Source organism: Schistocerca americana, chromosome 2, assembly GCF_021461395.2.
Source record: "Schistocerca americana isolate TAMUIC-IGC-003095 chromosome 2, iqSchAmer2.1, whole genome shotgun sequence".
In the NCBI taxonomy this organism is placed as follows: Eukaryota; Metazoa; Arthropoda; class Insecta; order Orthoptera; family Acrididae; genus Schistocerca; species Schistocerca americana.
The window spans coordinates 940,739,712-940,748,710 of record NC_060120.1 but is presented as its reverse complement, the minus strand read 5'-3'; the positions used below and the strand labels follow the sequence as shown (position 1 = coordinate 940,748,710).

Genomic DNA, 8,999 nt, shown 5'->3' with positions numbered 1-8,999 from the left:
TCAGTTCTGAACAGTAAATGAATTAGCTGACAGTGCGACACAATAGTAATTCTGTAAAGGCTACTACACTGCTGTAGGCACTCCGTCTTCAGGCCACATGTGGCCCATCGGGATCATCCGACCGCCGTGTCATCCTCAGATGAGGATGTGGATAGGAGGGGCGTGTGGTCAGCACACCGCCCTCCCAGTCGTTATGGTGGTTTTCTTTGACCGGAGCCGCCACTATTCGGTCGAGTAGCTCCTCGATTTGCATCACGAGGCTGAGTGCACCCCGAAAAATGGCAACAGCTCATAGCCACCCGGGTTGTCACCCATCCAAGTGCCGACCACGCCCGGCAGCGCTTAACTTCGGTGATCTGACGGGAACCGGTGTACCCACTGCGGCAAGGCCGTTGCCTACACTGCTGTAGGGCCTACATGTTATTATCATCATCATCATCATCATCATTATTATTATTAGTGACATTGGTCAGACACAAACCATTGGCAGCCTGAAGACCACCTGTTTCTGCCAGTTCAGAAGTAAGGAGTCCAGTAGTCAACTGAATTACTAAAAGCAAGTACAGTGCACGTGTTTCAAATCGGAGTGGAAGGTGTGAGAGTGAAGCATTTGTCGCTACTGAAACGAGTAGCGTAGAGGAAACGTGTTTTGTAACAACACTCTACCGTCAATGTAGATAGTTACCTTCCTTTTCTGAGAAGAAGTTGTAGGTAGTAGTCGAAATGCTCTTTGAATTGCTTCATCGTTCTTTAAAAGAAGGTTGTTAGAAATAAAGTGTCTTACCATTGTTCTCCTGACTCATTACTTCGTGGTTTAAAAAAACACCGGGAAAATTTCCGTTTTAAAAATTAAAGTGATGAAAGAAGTTTTCCATTCTGAAGTTTAGTCAGGGCCTAATGTTCATGGTTGAGGGTGTAGAGTGGGAGGTATTCCTAGGTAACACTTACTTACACTCAAGGGTAATGGTCTCAGACTTGACATAATACAGAAGCAGCGACGTAATAGGCCATTTGTACTCTGTGAGGAGTTTGAAGATATTGTCTCCTTAACATCGCTTCGATTATTTGCACCTTCCCCTGATAACTGAGTTTTAACGTGTGCTTGGGACATGATCACGCCCATATGATGTTTTTTGTCACTGTACGGAGTCGTAGGTGTCACTGACCAATAGAGAATTACGTCCTGTGTCGACGCACTCAGCTACCGGCGGCTATATTAATGGCGTCAAAGTGTTAGTTACCTAACAGCGCCTCGTAAGTTAGTTAATAGGCTACATGTTCCATAAAAAATGGTTCAAATGGCTCTGAGCACTATGGGACTTAACTGCTGAGGTCATCAGTCCCCTAGAACTTAGAACTACTTAAACCTAACTAACCTAAGGACATCACACACATATATGCCCGACGCAGGATTCGAACCTGCGACCATAGCAGTCGGGCGGTTCCGGACTGAAGCGCCTACAACCGCCCGGCCACAGTAGCCGGCCCATGTTCCATAAATCATTTGAACTATTCCTTTATGGAAAAAATGTAAAACGAGTCAGTTTAATGGGTATGTATACAAGATTAGTGTTGCCATTAATGAACGTATTTTTTAGTGTTGCTCATGCAACCACACTTAAAAACAGTATTTTCTTTTCTAACTCCTTCAAGAGGAGGTGAGCTACCCCAGAAAACGATTCCATAAGACATTATTGAGTGGAAATATGCAAAATTTTGGCAGGAGGTAGATTCGTTTGTTTCCAGGACTAGCAATTACACGAAGAGCAAAAGTAGCTGAAATTAATTGTTTGAGCAGCTCACTAATATGCTTCTTCAAGTTGAATTTTCATCAGTATCTACAGCCACAAATTTGGAGCATTCTGTCCTATTTTCTAGGGTTTGTTTTCGTGATTTTGTTTTTCTTTTTATAGATATGAGTCGTACAGCTTTAGGTATTTGATGTTGTTGAATCCTGCCTAGTAGTCAAATGTGGGGTGTCTAACAAACCTGCTTTCTCGGATCGCTAGAAAACAGTTCAAATAAATCGTATTAGTGAGCTTTTTTTACGAAAAGTAAATGGCAATACTTAGCTTTGAGATTTACATACACTACTGGCCATTAAAATTGCTACACCACGAAGATGGAGATGCTGTGATACGCAAATGATTAGCTTTCCAGAGCATTCACACAAGGTTGGCGCCGGTAGCGACACCTACAACGTGCTGACATGAGGAAAGTTTCCAACCGATTTCTCATACACAAACAGCAGTTGACCGGCGTTGCCTGGTGAAACGTTGTTGTGATGCCTCGTGTAAGGAGGAGAATTGCGTACCAACACGTTTCCGACATTGGTAAAGGTCGGATTGTAGCCTATCGCGATTGCGGTTTATCGTTTCGCGACATTGCTGCTCGCGTTGGTCGAGATCCAATGACTGTTAGCAGAATATGGAATCGGTGGGTTCAGGAGGGTAATACGGGACGCCGTGCTGGATCCCAACGGCCTCGTATCACTAGCAGTCGAGATGACAGGCATCTTATCCGCATGGCTGTAACGGTTCGTGCAGCCACGTCTCGATCCCTGAGTAAACAGGTGGGGACGTTTGCAAGACAAAAACCATCTGCACGAACAGTTCGAGGACGTTTGCAGTAGCATGGACTATTAGCTCGGAGACCATGGCTGCGGTTACCCTTGACGCTGCATCACAGACAGGAACGCCTGCGATGGTGTACTCAACGACGAACCTGGGTGCACGAATGCCAAAACGTCATTTTTTCATGATGGTCGCATCCGTGTTTGGCGACATCGCGGTGAACGCACATAGGAAGCGTGTGTTCATCATCGCCATATTGGCTTATTACCCGGCGTGATGGTATGTGGTGCCATTGGTTACACGTCTCGGTCACCTCTTGTTCGCATTGACGGCACTTTGAACAGTGGACGTTACATTTCAGATGTGTTACGACCCGTGGTTCTACCCTTCATTAGATCCCTGCGAAACCCTACATTTCAGCAGGATAATGCACAACCGCATGTTGCAGGTCCTGTACGGGCCTTTCTGGATACAGAAACTGTTCGGCTGCTGCGCTGGCCAGCACATTCTCCAGATCTCTCACCAACTGAAAACGTCTGGTCAATGGTGTCCGAGCAACAGGCTCGTCACAATACGCCAGTCGCTACTCTTGATGAACTGTGGTATCGTGTTGCAGCTGCATGGGCAGCTGTACCTGTACACGCCATCGAAGCTCTGTTTGACTCAATGCCCAGGCGTATCAAGGCCGTTATTACAGCCAGAGGTGGTTGTTCTGGGTACTGATTTCTCAGGATCTATGCACCCAAATTGCGTGAAAATGTAATCACATGTCAGTTCTAGTATATTATATTTGTGATGTCCATTTCTTCTTGGTGTAGCAATTTTAATGGCCAATAGCGTAGATGAGTCGCAAGCAAAGGGCGACATCCGAAATAAACAAGTTCATTCAGTCGGGTACTGTGCTTATGTCCTCTTCGCATAGAGACAGCTCCTGTCCCGTTGTCGTCCTGGAGAGGGGTCGATCAGCCTGCAATTAGCTGACGTCTTCTATAAACCCCTCTCTTCACCGGCTGGCGTGCCGGCGCTTGACTTTACGCCGTAACAGATGTCCGGGCAGTGGCATTAGCATCCTGTTATCAATAAAACTGTCGGCTACATTTGTAAATGTGGCTTTAAGACGCGCCACCTGCGCCCGGGCGTCTGCGCTGCCGTGACAAAGAGGCGGCGCCTGCCAGGCTAGAGACGCTGGCGTCGCCAGGACGCGCCGCTCGGCCGGGGCGTCGGCCGGCGCGCAGCTGATGACAAACAGCAGACGGGCTCGCGCATGCGCACGGGCGCGCCCGCCGCAGGGTGGGGGGGCGCGGCGTAGCAGGCCCGCTAGTCCAGCCGCGGAATTAGCCGACGCCAGCCGGGCGTCAGCTAGCTCGTGTCCGCGCAGTGCCGTGCCCGCTGTGCGACGCACACGTGTCCGACGGCGTGCGTGCGAGCCAGTGCGTGTTTGTGTCCGTTTCTGCGCGTGTGCGAATGCGCGTGCCTGCGCTGGCGTGCTACAAGTGGCCGGCGCCCGTCTCGTGCGCCGAAGCGCGGCGCTCTCACGAGGCGAACTTCTTCGACCGATCGATCATTTTCTCGATGTGTACTGTGTTCCATCTTATGGCGCAGCTGTCAGTACGAGAAGGGTAATTTCTCCAGCACTCCTACCGTAGGACTACCGCAAAGTGATTCGGTGGGAGGGGATGTGACTAGTATTCTAACCGTTCGCTTGTCAGTTCACGTTCAGTCGTGTAAACAGTTTTCAGACGTCAACTGCGGTTCACCGGCAGTAAGAAAGTACCGGGTGATCAAAAAGTCAGTATAATTTTGAAAAATTAATAAACCGCGGAATAATGTAGAGAGAGAGGTAAAAATTGACACACATGCTCGAAATGACATGGGGTTTTATTAGAACCACCCCATATTGCTAGACGCGTGAAAGATCTCTTACGCCCGACATTTGGTGATGATCGTGTGCTCAGCTTCCACTTTCGTCATGCTTGGCCTCCCAGGTCCCCAGACCTCAGTCCGTGCGATTATTGGCTTTGGAGTTACCTGAAGTCGCAAGTGTATCGTGATCGACCGACATCTCTAGGGATGCTGAAAGACAGCATCCGACGCTAGTGCCTCTCCACAACCCCTGACATGCTTTACGGTGCTGTTCACAACATTATTCCTCGACTACAGCTATTGTTGAGGAATGATGGTGGACATATTGTGCATTTCCTGTAAAGAACACCAACCCCATGTCATTCCAAGCATGTGTGTCAATTTTTACCTCTCTATCTACATTATTTCGTAATTTATTCAGTTTTCAAATTTATACTGACTTTTTGATTACCCGGTAATACGAGGAATGCAGATTCGTAAAGTAAAAGTCACTTCTCTCCGAATTTTCCCTCACTGCTAAATGCTGTCGATACGTAGACTCTTCCGTTCCAAGTTCTCTGCAGAATCTCAACAAACAGATTACACACAGCAGTACGAAATCATTCACCATGATGTGACATTTAGTAGTTTTGTTTCCAAACAGCCGCACGGGCGCGCTTGTTACATTGCAGAAGCACGATTCACCTCTCCAGAATGACAGTAATTCATTTCATCGCACATATGAAAGCCAGTCAAGTGAAAATGAGATATACGGAAAAGCGTAAGTAAACCGTTTATTATTTGAAAAGAAAGCACCATAGTGATTAATACATCTATCCAACTGTAAGTCTGTCAGTGTCTTCAGGTGCAAATGTTTGCGGTTTTCAACGGAATCACTGTCCGCCCCCGGTAGCTGAGTGGTCAGTGCGACAGAATATCAATCCTAAGGGCCCGGGTTCGATCCCCGACTGGGCGAAGATTTTCTCCGCTCAGGGACTCGGTGCTGTGTTGTCCTAATCATCATCATTTAGTCCCCATCGAAGAGCAGGTCGCCGAAGTGGCGTCAAATCGAAAGACTTGCACCCGGCGAACGGTCTACCCGACGGGAGGCCCTAGTCACACGACCACTTCACAACGGAAGCCCAGGCGGTGCATCTCTTCGTCCGAAGCAAATCGACGGCCAAGAATGTTTTCCTCCAGGGTTCCAAAAATGTGGAAATCGCATAGATAGATGGGGACTGTGTAGAGGATGTGTAAGAGCTTCCCATCAACACTTGTGCAGCGTAGCCGAAACATACTTGGCAACAAGTGAGAGGGCATTCTGTTGGCAAGTTGTTTGAAATACGCGGCAGAACTTTCGCTGGGAATCACTAACACATTCTCCATGCAATCCTAGTCTCTCCCCATGCAATTTCCACATTTGTTAGAGTCCTGAAGACAGATATTCGTGTCCGTCGATTTGGTTCCGACGAAGAGGAGCGCGCCTGCGTTTAATCGTGGTTCCGCATGCAACCGAAAACGTATTTACAGTAAGACATTGACCGTTTTCTCACACAGTGGGATATTTGTATTAACGGTTATGGCGATCACTTTTGAAACAACAAACAGTTTACTTACCTTTTTTTCCAACTGTCTCGTTTTATTTGCTGCCGTTTACAATATGTATAAGTGGGTCTCACACGACAAATCTAAAGATACTCGGTTCGATTCGTGATTAATCCTGTGATTTTTTTGTCGCTTATGACTTCCTTTACCTACGGCAATGATTCATTAACGTAAGAATGAAGTTGCAACGATATTCACAGTTCGCCTTTATCTGTAGGGCTGTAGGGTTGTTGCAATTGGTTGGCTAACTCAGTTCAGAACTGGTATCAAGATAGGAGCGTGCCACCTCAAATAGGAGGGAATGTACCTAGTAATGCATTGCGGTGTTTATAGCAACCTTAATGTTGGGGAAAGCTTTAATTGCAGAATTTGATTCCTCCTGATTCTCATCGCACATATTTAGTCTACTGCACAGCAGCAACAGAAATCGTCTTTACATATTGCGCTGCTCAACAAAACATGACAGTAAAATTGTATCTTTCAGACAGTGATTCACTTTAAAATTTGAGGGTCGATGTGTATAAGACTGTTGGTATTCTCAGTCGACATAAGTCTGCTGGAATATGTTATTTCAAATACGTGACTTCCCTCTACTTGGAGGCACCATCTTTCATTCCAAATCTGCAGTACTGTAGTTCTTCAGTTACAATGCCTTAAGTCTTATTCATGGCTTGAGCAGATAGATTTGACGAAAGATACATGCATCTTGCCAACTGTAATTAACGCCATGTATCAGACGTCCTATTTTTTGTACAGGGTGTTTCAAAAATGACCGGTATATTTGAAACGGCAATACAAACTAAACGAGCAGCGATATAAATACACCGTTTGTTGCAATATCCTTGGGACAACAGTACATTTTCAGGCAGACAAACTTTCGAAATTACAGTAGTTACAATTGTCAACAACAGATGGCGCTGCGGTCTGGGAAACTCTATAGTACGATATTTTCCACATATCCACCATGCGTAGCAATAATATGGCGTAGTCTCTGAATGAAATTACCCGAAACCTTTGACAACGTGTCTGGCGGAATGGCTTCACATGCAGATGAGATGTACTGCTTCAGCTGTTCAATTGTTTCTGGATTCTGGCGGTACACCTGGTCTTTCATGTGTCCCCACAGAAAGAAGTCACAGGGGTTTATGTCTGGCGAATCCACGCCACCTCCTGTATGTTTCGGATAGCCCGAAGCAATCACACGATCATCGAAATATTCATTCAGGAAATTAAAGACGTCGGCCGTGCGATGTGGCCGGGCACCATCTTGCATAAACCACGAGGTGTTCGCAGTGTCGTCTAAGGCAGTTTGTACCGCCACAAATTCACGAAGAATGTCCAGATAGCGTGATGCAGTAATCGTTTCTGATCAGAGAAATGGGCCAATGATTCCTTTTGGAAGAAATGGCGGCCCAGACCAGTACTTTTTGAGGATGCAGGGACGATGGGACTGCAACATGGGGCTTTTCGGTTCCCCATATGCGCCAGTTCTGTTTATTGACGAAGCCGTCCAGGTAAAAATAAGCTTCGTCAGTAAACCAAATGCTGCCCACATGCATATCGCCGTCATCAATTCTGTGCACTATATCGTTAGCGAATGTCTCTCATGCAGCAATGGTAGCGGCACTGAGGGGTTGCCGCGTTTGAATTTTGTATGGATAGAGGTGTAAACTCTGGCGCATGAGACGATACGTGGACGTTGGCGTCATTTGGACCGCAGCTGCAACACGGCGAACAGAAACCCGAGGCCGCTGTTGGATCACCTGCTGCACTAGCTGCGCGTTGCCCTCTGTGGTTGCCGTACGCGGTCGCCCTACCTTTCCAGCACGTTCATCCGTCACGTTCCCAGTCCGTTGAAATTTTTCAAACAGATCCTTTATTGTATCGCTTTTCGGTCCTTTGGTTACATTAAACCTCCGTTGAAAACTTCGTCTTGTTGCAACAACACTATGTTCTAGGCGGTGGAATTCCAACACCAGAAAAATCCTCTGTTCTAAGGAATAAACCATGTTGTCCACAGCACACTTGCACGTTGTGAACAGCACACGCTTACAGCAGAAAGACGACGTACAGAATGGCGCACCCACAGACTGCGTTGTCTTCTATATCTTTCACATCACTTGCAGCGCCATCTGTTGTTGAAAATTGTAACTACTGTAATTTCGAAAGTTTGTCCGCCTGAAAATGTACTGTTGTCCCAAGCATATTGCAACAAACGGTGTATTTCTATCGCTGCTCGTTTAGTTTTTATTGCCGTTTCAAATATACTGGTCATTTTTGAAACACCCTGTATGTACACACTGAACCAGAACACCGATAACTTTCAGAGGTTATTCAGGATACCTTCTGAGTATTTGGTACAAGGAACCCTCGTTCTCCGGCGGCACCTTACAAAGCAATAATGTAGTTATGATTTACTCTGTTGTAGAGGCTGGATTGTCGGCAATCGCGTGAGACACATCCTTTCCATATTGGTTGTTGTACCATATCTCAGACAGCCAGTATTCTCCATTCTGACAGGGAAGGCTCTAGTTTCTCGTAACCGCCCATTTACCGAAACAAAAGTACTCTAATGTGATTTCCGTCACAGCGCAGCAAAGCATCGATGCAGCTATCTTCCATTTCTCTCAGTAAACCCATATACGAATGCTTATCGACTAGCTCTTTTCTTCAGTAAGTCTGCCCATAGTACTGCTGCCTGTGTATCACTGTTGACGCACGACTAACACTGCAGGAAAACAAAACCCTAGACAGAACCTAGTAGTACTGGAAGAACATTACAGGTTATCGAGGTAAGGAGGGCATTACTGTCGTCAACAGCAGGTCCGGTGAGTGAGTGGAAGCAACACACACCGTACATATCATCAACATTTGCACTGTTGTGGACAGTTCTCAGAGCAGTGTAGTTAAAAAGCTAATTGGGGCAAGAAACCAAAGGAATGCAACAACATTGCAACGAGCTGCCGGAGACCGTGGGTC

At 46.6% G+C, this 8,999-nt stretch overlaps 1 pseudogene; it reads right to left on the bottom strand.

Moving 5' to 3' along the window:
* Positions 1-279: 279 nt before the first annotated feature.
* Positions 280-397, bottom strand: LOC124597609 (annotated as a pseudogene).
* Positions 398-8,999: the final 8,602 nt, after the last annotated feature.